The 14,816-nt window shown below is 42.4% G+C and overlaps 1 long non-coding RNA gene across 1 annotated transcript; it reads right to left on the bottom strand.

The window, feature by feature from the left end:
• Positions 1-3,636: 3,636 nt before the first annotated feature.
• LOC130116560 (uncharacterized) lies at positions 3,637-3,982 on the bottom strand. The gene is made up of 3 exons (XR_008810586.1): positions 3,927-3,982; positions 3,758-3,826; positions 3,637-3,665 (listed from the first exon to the last, which is right to left on the bottom strand). It is a non-coding gene; the product is annotated as an uncharacterized LOC130116560 (long non-coding RNA).
• Positions 3,983-14,816: the final 10,834 nt, after the last annotated feature.

The raw sequence follows: 14,816 nt of genomic DNA, 5'->3' as shown, positions 1-14,816 counted from the left end.
ACTGGAAAAATGATTGCTAATGTGCATTTTAGCTTGTAGATTCTGCGGAACTGTTTTTTGCCTTTTACTTCAAGACCAATAAACTTCTGAACAATGCCTCTACACTCCTTGTCAAGAGTCAAATACTGATTCAACCACAATTCACAATCACATTGGCAGCTGATGAGTGCATGATGCACGAAACAAGCTTGTACCGCTATGTATTAAAGTTTTTTTCCGACATCTATCTTAATATTCTGCTCCTCATTTGTTGGGCACTTTTAACAACACCGTTGACGGTTTCTGGGAAAAAAAATTATATATATACATATACACACACACACGCACGCACTATGTACAAAAGTATTGGGACACCTGGCCATTACACCTACAGGAGCTTTTATGACATCCCATTCTAAATCCATCGGCATTAATATGGAGTTGGTCCCCCCTTTGCAGCTATAACAGCTTCCACTCTTCTGGAAAGGCTTTCCACAAGATTTTGGATCATGTCTGTGGGAATTTTTGCCCATTCATCCAGAAGAGCATTTGTGATGTCAGGCACTGATGTTGGACGAGAAGACCCGGCTCTCAATCTCCATTCTAATTCATCCAAAAGGTGTTCGATGGGGTTGAGGTCAGGGCTGTGTGGGCCAGTCAAATTCTTGCACACCAAACTCACCCAACCATGTCTTAATGGACCTTGCTTTGTGTACTGGGGCACAGTCATGCTGGAACAGAAAAGGGCTCTCCCCAAACTGTTCCCACAAAGTTGGAAGCATAGAATTGTCCAAAATGTCTTAGAATGCTGAAGCATTAAGATTTCCTTTCACTGGAACTAAGGGACCTAGCCCTACCCCTGACAAACAACCCCATTCCATTATCCCTCCTCCACTAAACTTTACAGTTGGCACAATGCAGTCAGGCAGGTAACGTTCTGCTGGAAACCGCAAAAACTCAGACTCGTCCATCATTTTGCCAGAGAAGCATCATTTGTCACTCCACAGAACACGTTTCCACTGCTCCAGAGTCCAGTGGCAGCGTGCTTTACACCGCTCCATCCGACGCTTGGCATTACGCTTGGTGATGTAAGGCTTGCATGCAGCTGCTCGGCCATGGAAACCCATTCCATGAAGCTCCTGGTGCACAGTTTTTGTGCTGATGTTAATGCCAGAGGAAGTTTGGAACTGCAGTTATTGGGTCAACAGAACGTTGGCGACTTTTACACACTATGCCCTCAGCACTCGTTGACCCTGCTGTGTGACGTTATGTGGTCTGCCACTTCGTGGCTGAGTTGCTGTTGTTCCTAAACGCTTCCACTTTTCAATAATACCACTTACAGTTAACCGTGGAATATCTAGCAGGGAAGAAATTTCACAAACTGACTTATTGCAAAGGTGGCATCCTATGACATTATCACGCTTGAATTCACTGAGCACTTCAATATGACCCATTCTTTTACAAATCTTTGTAAATGCAGACTGCATGGCTAGCTGCTTGATTTTATACACCTGTGGCAATGGGTCTGAATGAAACACCTGAATTCAATGATTAAGAGGTGTGTCCCAATACTTCCATGTGTGTGTATGTGTGTGTGTGTGTGTGTGTGTATATAGTATCTACGTATATATGCAATAAGTCAACGTCATCGATGACTGACTAACCCACCTGAGCGGACCCCATTGCTCCTTGCAATGCTTTTTTCAAAAAGAGCTGTACCCAGACTGGTCAATACTTGTGCTACCATATCTGTGCTGACTAACAGCATTACAAGTTGACTTTGGTAAATGGAAAGGGTTAGTACGGGTCCCTGCAGTATCTCGCTTGCTCCTTCTAACAGCAGGAACAGGAGCATTACTTGTCTCTTTATGAACATGGCTTGCATCTGATGTATGAACATCACTGACTGCAGTATGCAAGTCCCTATCTGCTGACTCCTCTGTTTGAGAACTATCACTATCCAAATCAGGGCTATCAACATTAGCACACTCTGTCTCTGACACTTGACAGTCACTTAACCCTGTCTCGGCTACCACTGGTGTATCAGGCACTTCACTTTCAACAGGTACACTAAGTACTTCCTCTACCACCACGAAATCAGGTTCAAAAGACTCAGGTGTCTCCTTTGCCCTAGGCTGACTATCAGGGTGTAACCTTGTTCTTGTCCTCGGTTTGGGAACGGGGATGACAGGGACACAACTCTGACCTATGGACTCTTTTGATAGGACCCCCTTCAAGAGGCTCAACAGTGTGTGTGGTACCCTGGATGTGAACTACTCTGTAAACTGTAGGACTCCATGCATTCTGAATCTTGTTCCTTCCTAGGGGCCTGTGACGTAGATAAACAAGTTGGCCAATGTCTACAGGGGGACAAAACACCTTCTCATTCTGCATTGAGATCCTCTCAGCTGCCTTTTGTTCAGAGTACTCCCTGGCTCGCCTATGTGCCTGTTTGAGCCTCTCCTGGTGCACAGACAACCAGTCATTTTTATTGTCTGACCCATTCTCATGCCCCAGTAGTGCATCTACTGGCAAATGTGGCAATACTCCAAAGAGTAGGTAATAGGGTGAATACCCCGTGGTGGAATGTGGAGTCACATTATAGGCCTGAACTAACTCAGGAAGGTACTCTGGCCACCGTCTTTTCTTTTCCTGCGGGAGAGTACGTAGTAGGTCATAAAGTGTTCTATTATATCTCTCACACTGTGCATTGCCTTGAGGGCCTATAGGGCATTGTGCGTGTTTTTCTTACATCATAGAGCTTGCACAGTTCAGCAATAACGTCACTCAAAGTTTCTACCTTGGTCTGAGTGCAATCTTTCTAGCACACCAAACTTCATAAACCATTCCCTGAGCAGGACTTTAGCTGTTGTGTCAGCTTTCTGATCTTTGGTGGAGTAGGCTTGTGTGAATTTAGTGAACACATCGGTGACCACTAGGACATTTTCACAACCATCTGAACCTGGCTCCAACACAGTAAAATCCACCGCTATCACCTCAAGTGGTCTAGATGCTAAAAATGCTTTCACAGGAGCATGGATTTTTGGCCGAGGCATCTTTGCAAGTATGCACCGCTGACACTTCTTGACCCAGTTTTCCACATCTTCATACACCCCTACCCATAAACACCTCTGCCTTAATAGGTTTACTGTACGTTCGATGCCTTGGTGCCCCATACTGTCATGAACACTTTCCTGGACCTGGTCTCTCAAGCAAACAGGTAAGAGTAACTGCCAACACTGGCCATGACGTGGGTCGTCTATGACACAATGCAGCAGCCCTTCTCGCTGCTTTATGTAACCCCACTGTTTCAGAAGGCATTTGACAGAACTAGACAACCCCACTCCTGGTACCATAATTGTGTAACCCGTGGAAATGGGTACCACACAGGACAAAATCACTACTTTTGGGGTTCTTTATTTGTTTGTGTTATCACTCTAAATTTAATGGTTTAGGCAGAAAGATAAAAAAAACTCAAAAACAAATCAAAATACGGCAGTGGGCTTATCAATAAAAGAAAACACGAAAATGTCCAAAATAAACATACATGCCCTCTAACCCCACTAGCAACAATGAAAAATTTGAGAATTCAACTCAACAGTAATACTTAAAGCACACTCACATTCCATTCCCCTTCACAGGGACCTCCAAGTTGAGCTTCTGACTTTGTACAAAACTCCTAATATCTACATGAAATAAATATACATTTATAGAAACATTTGTTCAACTTAACCAAATACATAATTAGCCAAGGAGGCTATACCGTAGGCTGGGTTACCTTGCTTATCACGTTTGGACTTCCTCAAACAGTCTGTACATCCCACGACATTCATCGCGCTATTTGCACCTTAAAACAAAACATGAGTCAAAACTACTGTATAGGATACAACTGTTAACCTCCACACTATAATATTAGATCGAGAGATGCATCATTAAGGCATATTTACCCATGGATTTCATTAGAATGACTCAGAATGCATTACGCCTGCATCACTCAGCTTACGCAACCGGAAAAAGCCCCAGAATCCCCTGAGCACAAGAAGAAGAAATATAAAAAGAAAAAATTTGCCAATCTCGTCCTCTAGTGGCACCAGATTGTAACAGCCAAGAGTTCACCCTTTTTATGATCTTTTGTTGTTCCCTTAGGGACAATCTTACTTTTTAAAATGGTTTGTACATATGAATTATATTTTAACATAACAATAACTGTAAATACCTCTTCCCTTCTACATAGTTAAATCAAAATAAAATCTTTACTCTTTTTTATACTGAACATATTTACACATGGTACATGGAATTTACCCCCTGGCTATATATATAAACAAATGGTGGAAGTTGAAGAAGGAAGACTGTTGTGTGGAGTTCAGGCAGGAGGTAAGACAGGCGCTGGGTGGTAGTGAAGAGTTGCCGTATGACTAGGCAGGCACTGCAGAAATAGTGAGGGAGACAGCTAGGAAGGTACTTGGTGTGCCATCAGGACAGAGGAAGGAAGACAAAGAGACTTGGTGGTGGAATGAGGCAGTACAGCAAATTATACAGAGGACGAGATTGGCAAAGAAGAAGTGGGATAATCAGAGATGAAGAAAGTAGACAGGAGTACAAGGAGATGTAGCGTAAAGCGAAGAGAGAGGTGGCAAAGGCAAAGGCGTATGGTGAGTTGTATGACAGGTTAGACACTAGGAAGGAGAAAAAGACTTGTGCCGATTGTCTAGACAGAGGGATCGAACTGGGAAGGATGTGCAGCAAGTTAGGGCGAACAAGGATAGATAGAGATGATAGAGATGGAAATTTGCCGACAAGCAAGGAGAGTGTGCTGAGAAGGTGGAAGGAGTACTTTGAGGGGCTCATGAATGAAGAAAATGAGAAAGAGAGAAGGTTGGATGATGTGAGGATAGTGAATCAGGAAGTGAAGTGGATTAGCAAGGAGGAAGTGAGGGAAGCTATGAAGAGGACGAAGAGTGGAAAGGCAGTTGGTCCTGATGACATACCTGTGGAGGCATGGAGATGTTTAGGAGAGATGGCAGTGGGATTTTTAACTAGTTGTTTAACACAATCTTGGAAAGTGAGAGGATGCCTGAGGAGTGGAGAAGAAGCATACTGGTACCGATTTTCAAGAACGAGGGCGATATGCAGAACTGTAGCAACTACAGAGGTATAAAGTTGATCAGCCACAGCATGAAGATATGGGAAAGAGTAGTGGAAGCTAGGTTAAGAGGAGAGGTGATGATTAGCGAGCAGCAGTATGGTTTCATGCCACGAAAGAGCACCACAGATGCGATGTTTGCTTTGAGAATGTTGATGGAGAAGTATAGAGAAGGCTAGAAGGAGTTACATTGTGTCTTTGTAGATTTAGAGAAAGCATACGACAGGGTGCCGAGAGAGGAGATGTGGTGTTGTATGAGGAAGTCGAGAGTTGCAGAGAAGTATGTAGGAGTGCAGGATATGTATGAGGGAAGTGTGACAGTGGTGAGGTGTGCAGTTGGAATGATAGATGGGTTCAAGGTGGAGGTGGGATTACATCAAGGATCGGCTCTGAGCCCTTTCTTGTTTGCAATGGTGATGGACAGGTTGATGGACAAGATCAGGCAGGAGTCTCTGTGGACGATGATGTTTACGGATGACATTGTGATCTGTAGCAAGAGTAGGGTGCAGGTTGAGGAGAGCCTGGAGAGGTGGAGGTATGCACTGGAGAGAAGAGGAATGAAAATCAGTAGGAGCAAGACAGAATACATATGCGTGAATGAGAGGGAGGACAGCGGAATGGTGAGGATGCAAGGAGTAGAGGTGATGAAGGCATATGAGTTTAAATACTTGGGGTCAACTGTCCAAAGTAACGGGGAGTGCAGGAGAGAGGTGAAGAAAAGAGTGCAGGCAGGGTGGAGTGGGTGGAGAAGAGTGTCAGGAGTGATTTGCGACAGAAGGGTACCATCAAGAGTTAAAGGGAAGGTTTACAAGATGGTGGTGAGACCAGCTATGTTATATGGTTTGGAGACAGTGGCACTGACAAAAAGACAGGTGGTGGAGCTGGAGGTGGCAGACTTGAAGATGCTAAGATTTTCATTGGGAGTGACGAAGAAGGACAGGATTAGGAATTATTATATTAGAGGTACTGCTCAAATTGGGCGGTTTGGAGAAAAAGCAAGAGAGGCAAGATTGAGATGGCTTGGACGTGTGGAGGAGAGATGCTGGGTATATTGGGGAAAGAAGGATGCTGAACATGGAGCTGCCAGGTAAGAGGAAAAGAGGAAGGCCAAAGAGGAGGTTTATGGATGTGGTGAGGGAAGACATGCAGGTGGCTGGCGTGACAGAGGAAGATGCAGAAGAAAGGAAGAAATGGAAACGGATGATCTGCTGTGGCGACCCTTAACGGGAGCAGCCGAAAGTAGTGTGTGTGTGTGTGTGTGTGTGTATATATGACATATAGGGCTACTAATAGTCATTGATTTAGAGGTGTAGTGACATGCCGCTCCTTAAGGGGCGCACTATGCAACTCGCTAGGGTAGAGACTGCTTTTTGTGATCATCCTGGAAATTGTGCTCTTGAACCGACGACTGAATTCCATTATACATAGCCTCAGAAAGTTAGAGTACTGACATTTATTGATTCTGAAAAGTGTTATGTATCATCAGACAGAATCTCATATGTGAGCTTATGAGACGGAGGTCTGTCGAGTTTTAACTACCAGATAGAATTTGGCAGATTGTGATGGCGAGCCCAGCCCAGTGAGACTGTGGACGATCATAGAAGCGATGGCCTACCGTGGGATCTGTCCCAGGAAACGTCTGACGAGCCTGAATCACTCATCCAGACACCAGATAAAAACCCATACACACCAGCCTATTTCCTCTACCAGGGTAGAAATAGTCATCGCTGAAGTATATTCAGTACACTCACGGATCAGGAACTGAACTCTTGGACCAACACATACACTCGAGGACAAGGAACTGAATTTTTCTTTCATCTCAAACTGCTAACACTCATTGAGGGTTGTGATTTGAACGAGGTTTTCTTTGGTTTATTATTTTATTTACTTTAAAGCGCTCTATTTGGTTTTATTTCAATTCTTTCATGTAAAAGTCAGCGGTGTGTATATTTTGCTGTTGTGAGGCAACAAAATTGTCAACTGTTCAACTGCACATCAACTCCTCTCGTGAGTTAGTCAAGGCAAACCCCTCACCGAACCTAGCTAGGTGTTAGCGCCTTTACTGCTACCCCTAGTTTGCACTGGAGGCGCTACATACGTATATGTAGCGGCTTTTCCCGAAACCGTCAGTGGAGTTGTGAGTGCTCGCAATGGCGCCCCCAGAAATTTTTCGTAGGGGGGGCCAAATGGGGCCACTGAAAATCTTGGGGTGGCACACCAAAACCAAAAGCCATGACTGAATTTCGGGAATTCTATGATGCTGTTGTAGTATACTGTATAGGCTAGTTGAAAACTGTGAATATGAGAGTTAAGAAAAATATACATTATTGATTTAAATGAACAGCACCTAATGTAAGATATCAGATAGAAGCACATTATGCATAATCAGAAGCATATTCTGCATATGCAACTCGTGGCTGGGGGGGCAGCGGGGGGGGGGGGCAGGGATAGTATCAGGGTGGCCGTGGCCACCCCTGGCCACCCCTTGGGGGCGCCACTGACTCGACTAATGAGGAGCGGAATATCAACACGGATACAGGAAAAAAGCCGAGTACGAGACGTACGAAACAGGTCTGTACTGCAATGTATTCAAATCTTTTTTTCCCTGTATCCGTGTTGATATATATATATATATATATATATATATATATATATATATATATATATTTAGCACAAAAAGTAAGGAAATTTGTGTTTGGTAGATTATTTCTTTGTTGTAACAATGCTTCTTGGCAATAAATATTATACCGTTGGAAAGCCTGTTTATGCCGGTCATTGATTGGATGCGAGACTCCAGTTCTTTTACTGATGTTTTATTTACACCGTAGAACTAAAAGTGCAGACAGACAAAGACAAAGCAACATCAGCTTGTACAATCATTAGGAAAATAGCACTGCAGCTAATACAGATAAAGAAAACGCAAGTTAATGCTAACCACTTCAGCCTGCTTCTCAACCGACGGCAGAGTTATCTTGGATATTCCTCCCAGGCAATCTTCTCAGTCCAAATACGATGCTTGGACATAAACTTTTCTTCAATCTTACATGCACTCTTTCATATGTAACTGTAGTGAAAAACTACAAGGCACAGAGTGACCAAAAACAAAAAAAACGAACTAGCAAGGTTACAGTACTACTACAGGCGCTTCTCAGTCCTTGCCAATATTTCAAATACAAGCACAGAACAGCTTCAATTACACTGTTTATTTCCCTTTTAAATGGTGCCACATTTGTAAGGAACATGCATTTGTGGGATGAGCAGCAGAGCTGAGTATGTGGGTTGCGCCCATGAAAAATTTGCCAGATCTTCTCTGCCAATGCCAAACAGCTTATTTTGCTGTTGCTATTGACTCTTGTTTTGAGCGTCTAGTACCCCAGGTGCTGACAATCAGGTGCCTGATATAAGATTTATTGCCAAGAAGCATTGTTCAACAAAGAAATAATCTACCAAACACAAATTTCCTTACTTTTTGTGCTAAGTTTATATATATATATATATATATATATACACATAGCGGGGTTTTTTTCCCGAAACCGTCAATGGTGTTGTTATAAGTGCTCAACTAATGAGGAGCAGAATATCAATACAGATGCAAGGGGAAAAAAGTTGCAGTACAGGCCTGTTTCGTGCGTTGCGCACTCATATATATATATATTGTAACGTGCATGGATAAGTAGACACGTTGGTCCTTGGCTAATGGGTCTGACCCTTTAGTCGACTGGTTAACGTTGTTGCTTGCGGAGTGGGAGACACTGGTTCGCGTCCCGGCTGTGGCGGTTCCCGGACTGCTCCCTGAATTCGCTACAATGTGTGTGTGTATGTCGTCGTCGTTGGCGTCTCTCGTGTCCGAGGATCCATTCCAAGAGATTAAGGTGTGTGCTTGATGTGGCGATAGGTGTTAATACTAATACACTTACCAATACTTACCACCTGAGGGCAGTAGCCACAATCGTGGCTGCCCACAAACCTGTAAGCATACTAGTATTGTCTTTAGTAGTCTGTAGGATTCCGGCAGAAGAAGACGCCACACGACACGTGATGCACATGTTGTTGAGTTGTCACAGTACCTTAATAAATAGTTGTAATTGTTGAACCCAAGTTTCTTCATTTATAATACGAAACATTACACTTGAAATGAAGATGGCTTGACAGTCCAAGGTGAGAATAGAAGTGACTGGAACAGCGTGGACAGGGGATAGTGGGGTGGACCCATTCTTGCGGCTCTCTGTTCTTGGCGGATTTTTCGGCGGCGGCGCTTTTCTTCCTCGTGCATTCGTTTGTCAGTTTCGGTCTTGACGGACCCAGCCAGGCAGGCAGGCAGCTCGCCAGTGCTTTCGGTTTTCCGCTACTTTTTCCCAGTTCTTAGGGTCGATGTTGAAGGTGATCAGCGTTCCCTTGATGCAGTCCTTGTAGCGTTTTTTGGGAGCTCCTCTTTTTCTTTGACCTTCAGTCAGTTCGGAGTATAAAATTTGTTTAGGGAGTCGTTTGGCCTCCTCTGGATGTGGCCAAGCCACCGCAGCTGGTGATGTTCAGTTGTTGTCTCGATGGAAAGAAGATCGGCTCTTTCGAGAACTTGATTGTTGGTGACCCGTTCTTGCCAGGAAATTCCCAGAATACTTCTCAGGTTTTGCTGGTGGAAGCGTTATAGTTTGTGGATTTGGTACTTGTAGAGGGTCCAGGCTTCACAACCGTGCAGGAGGTTTGAAAGAACCACTGCACAGTAAACCATGATTTTGGTTTATGTCTTGAGATCACAATCATAGAAAACACGATGAGAAAGTCGTCCAAAGGCAGTGTGGGCAGTTTTCAGTCTGTTGTTGATATCCGGTTCTAGACTTCATGTTAAGAGGGTTTGCACTCCCATTTAAAGTCGTGAGTTTTTATTTCTGTGTTCATTCCTTCGAAGATTTTATTTATTTACATTGTAGCGAATTCGGGGGACAACGCAGCCAGAGGAACTGCCGCGGCCGGGAAGCGAACCCGTATCGCCCGCACCGCAGAAGACATCGCTAACCGCTAGACTAAAGGGTCAGACCCGCCAGCCAGCGGCCAGCGTGTCTTCTTATCCATGCACGTTACAATACTTAAGCGGACTCATTCCCTCGAGGTTGGTGCAGCCAGCGAGGGATGTTTATTAGGGGTCCAAGCAGCGAAGCTGGTGGAACCCTATTGTATTTGTTAGGATTATTATTATTTTTCTCCGCTAAAAGTGTGTGAGGCTCAGCAACCGTAAGTCCTAGACCAACCAACTTTGGTACGTGGATTCCTATGGCCCCCCCACTACTCAGGCACCACAAATCACCTATGTCAGCCAGATGGTGGCGCTATAACAAAGGGTCATGCGTAATTCCCACACCATAAGTCAGAGCAACACAAAACTGCACAGACCTATGCATCTGAATGTGCTCTACAACTTTGTTATTGGGACAACTTATGTCAGCCATATAGTTTGCCCGCCATTTTGACTTGTATTAGTTTGGGCGCGGTTTCTCAGCTAAAGGTGTCTGAGGCTCAGCAACCATAAGTCCTAGACCAACCAAATTTGGTAGGTGGATTCATACGGCCCCCCACTACTCTGGCACTACAAATCACCCATGTCAGCCAGATGGTGGCGCTATAACAAAGGGTCACGCTTAAAAGGCCATAACTCCCACAACATAAGTCAGATCAACACAAAACTTAATTGACCAATGCATCTCAATGTGCTCAACAACTTTACCATCGGGACCACCTATGTCAGTCATATAGTTTGCCCGCTATTTTGACTTATTTGGTGTGGAAGCGCTGCAGCTCTACATATCACACGCCAGGACACCTGGGTTTAACGACATACTTTTTCTTTTTACGGCAGTCGGCTAGGACGCAAGAAATCAGACACGGTCTGGTCCAGTTTTGGAAACTCTGGCACATGTTTCTGAAGCAATGGAAGTGTTACAACATTTTAAAAAATTACGGTAATCGTCTAGGACACAGGCGACCCAAGTAATCCGACATTGTCATATCTAGTTATTATTATTATTGTTGTTGTTTCTTCAAAATTCTTCCCTGAAAGTGTCTGGGCAGCAAAAACTACGTTGCACAGACACCAAACTTGGTAGGTAGGTTCCAGACCTGTTAACGATCTTACAGTAGAGATATTACCTTGACACACATCTAGGGGGCGCTATAATAAGCACATTTACGTTTTGGGTCATATCTCGGGCTCTCTATGGAATTTTTGCGAAAGCTCCCGAATCTAACGCACCCATTTGCGCCGATTTCGCCTACCAAATTGTCCCACCATTTTCAAAAAACTTAAAGTGAAAATAAAATGAACTTGTCTGAGGCTTTTCATCCGATTCGCATAAAATTTGGTGTGCGTCATCTCCAGACAATGCTGATAAAAAGTTGTCAAACGAATTTTGATATGTCATTCCATTTCGAAGTAACATGTCAATCAAAATTTAAGCTGTGGCCCATAGTTATTTTATTGCCTATATCTAGTGATGTGATTGTCCCAACTTAATGAACCTTGTCACGCACAATCGCCACAACATTCTTTGGAAGCATGCCACATTTTGTGAAATTTCGTCCATAGGGGGCGCTACAACTGACACATATCAATATCTCAAAAACCGCTTGATCAAAAAATCTGAAATTTGGTATACTTATACTTGGACCCATTTGGCTACATTGCCTAAAGTGCTGATTGGCTGGATTACCAAAATGGCTGCCAAACAGCCAATCAAAATTCAGCAGCTAATATCTGCTAGTGTGAATGGCCAATCTTCATGAAACTCGATAGGCTTATTCTTTGTGGCACATAGAAGCCACGTACCAAATACGAAACAGATCGGACACATGGCGGCGGCAATACTGCTTGGACCCCGTTAATCGCCGCTTGCGGCTATATTTTGTATTTTTGTTCGTCGTCGTGCATATTTATGTTTATGTTTTACAGCTTGTACTATGTGATAGTAATATGTTGTTGTTCTGTGCATTTTGTATGTTCAGCGTTTGACGGTGGATTTAAGGACGAAAAGCGGTGTAGACAAATAAATCCATCTGTGGCAGAGGACTAGTGGTCTGGTCTAATTCCTGGAGGGAGTGACATGAGTTATGGCCCATACATGATTGTGAAGATGCATGAATTGAAAATGTTCCTGTAAAGAACACAGTTAAATATTTGGGCATTTATATAACTAAAAAAAACCTTGTAGCCAGACAGCAACTGAACTTTAACGGAGGAATTAAGAAAACCAAGAATGTCTTTAACCTCTGGCTTCAGAGACTTGAGGGCCTTTCTCACTCCGTTTACCCTTCCCTGTCTCTTTTTGTTAATGACCCCATAGTTAATGAAATCAACAAGTTATGCCTTGACTTCATCTGGAAAAATCAAGTCTCACAAACTTGAAAAGGCAGTACTTTCTAACAGTCGAGTGGAGGGAGGTCTTGAAGTTTTAAATTTCATTGATAGTGTGAACACTTTTAAAGTTAATTGGCTAAAAAAAATAATGTCTGGCAAACCCAGATTCTCTGTGGTTCTTCACCCCAAATCCTATTTTTGATAAAATTGGTGGTCTCTCTTTTATATTAACATGCAATTACTCACCTAACAAACTTAATGTGTCTTTAGCTAAGTTTCATCAGCAATCCCTTCTTGCCTGGAAGTTATGCTTCATCCAGTTTTTCTCCTCATAAAACTTTCTTATGGAATAATGATTATATAACTATTGGGAATAAGTCTCTTTTTTATCCCAAGTGGTTCCAAAGAAACTGTCCATGTTTTATCCATTGTGGATGAACTGGCTGTATACTGTCCTATGAGCTTTTTATAACTCGACACAACTTTCCAATTCCTTTTAAAGAATACAATTCCATTGTCAAAGCCATTCCTTCCGGTCTAATCCATCTTATTAGAAGTCACTTATGTTTTGGTGGAGGAAATATCCCACATGCTCCATCTGCATTGCTTTTGAATGGTATCAACATAAATGACAAGAAATGTAATAATAGACATATTCGTCAAAATTTTCAAAATAAAAACAAAATCACTCCAAGAGGAGGATTTTACTGGAACTCACATTTGGAAGAAATTAACTGGCAAAAAAAACATGGCTTTTACCTTGTAAGTTCTGTATTCCTAACAAAGTCAAAGAAGTTCATATTAAAATCTTGCACAAAATCTATCCAGTGAAATCTATAATGTCCAGATATGTGGATGTTGATAACTCTTGTTCTTTTTGTGGACATGCTGATGAAACGTCGATCCATTTATTCTTTCAGTGTCAAATAACAATGAAATTTTGGTCCGATCTAAATTCTCACATTTTCAATATCACTAATTTTACTCATTCTTTTACTCTTAAAGATATAATCTGTTACTATGACAATATGAGTAACAAATCTCTGAAATATGTTAATTTTTTTTATCTTATTGGGAAAATTCTTTATTCATAAACAGAAGTTTTTAGGTTCACGACCATACATGCCTCTTTTTTTGATGGGATCTAACTCAGTGCTTAACTCTCTTGCTCTCGCACACAACAAAGTAACAGGTTCTTAGATTACAGAACATATTTGATGAAACCCCCTGATGATTTTTTTCCCCTTTTTTTGATTTTATTTAGTTTAAGATTTTTGTATTGTTACTATAATTACTTAATTTTCAACTATTTAGAATGTCATTCATCTCATATATATATATTTTTTTTTTGTTGTTTTTTTTGGGGGGGGGGGTGTTATCAGCTCTCCTGTAGTTTTTTTTGTACCTGACATATTATGTAGTCTTGTTAAATAAAGTTATATTTTAAAAAAATCTAGAATTCCGATGTACGCGACTTGATGATCCGACTTTGTCGATGCTCTTCCAAGTGGGAAGCTCGTATATCCGATAAACCCGACACCCCCTTGAAAGCACCTTCAGACTTGAGATTGAACAGGCTGCCATCGAAGAGGGAACGGATTTTGACTTTACCTATGTACCTATATACACACACACACATATATATATATATAAATCCAGTTAGTCAAGTAAATTCCCTATGAGACAGCACAAGCCTGTTTCATGCTATAAGCAATCAGCTGTCAATAAAGCTACTCGAGGAAGGACATACCAGTACACAATATAAAACGTGCATTTTTCCAACTAGAGACCTCACTATTGCGACGTGTTCAGAAAATAAGTGAACAAATGATAAAACAGCCCGCTATAACAGGGACACAAGTGAGCTCCTAAAAGGACAAGTTCACCACCAAGAGCCAGAAAATGTGTCCTTTATGACAAAAGAGCAGCAGAAGTTAATCAGGAACCACATTCCCAGTCAGGACTGGATAGCTCCTGGACCGAGCTAGGAGGACTGGACTGATTGGAGCCGTGCAGATTTTAGAAATGTGAAGTATGAATTGGTGCTCAGTCCAGGTCCCTATACAAAGTTTCATTCAGTGGTGGTTCATTTGCTCCAAGTCATTAAAATGTGACTATTTCTGTGTTCCTTCTTAAACAGCCAATTGCATCATCTATTCCTCCTATATTTGGCAGTTGGTAACAAACATGTGCTCCATCTTATTTGACATTTGAAATAGTGTCGATAATCCATTCAATTAGCTTTCGATTTCTGCAAAGTAAAAATGATCTTGCATAGATTCATTGCTAAATCATCAGGTCTATGCTGGAAGTGTGTGCAACCACTGATACAAGCAAGGGTTATGGTAG

The sequence above is a fragment of the Lampris incognitus genome, chromosome 8 (assembly GCF_029633865.1).
Source record: "Lampris incognitus isolate fLamInc1 chromosome 8, fLamInc1.hap2, whole genome shotgun sequence".
NCBI lineage: Eukaryota > Metazoa > Chordata > Actinopteri > Lampriformes > Lampridae > Lampris > Lampris incognitus.
The sequence above is the reverse complement of the archived record's forward strand: the minus strand, read 5'-3'. Positions and strand labels throughout refer to the sequence as shown.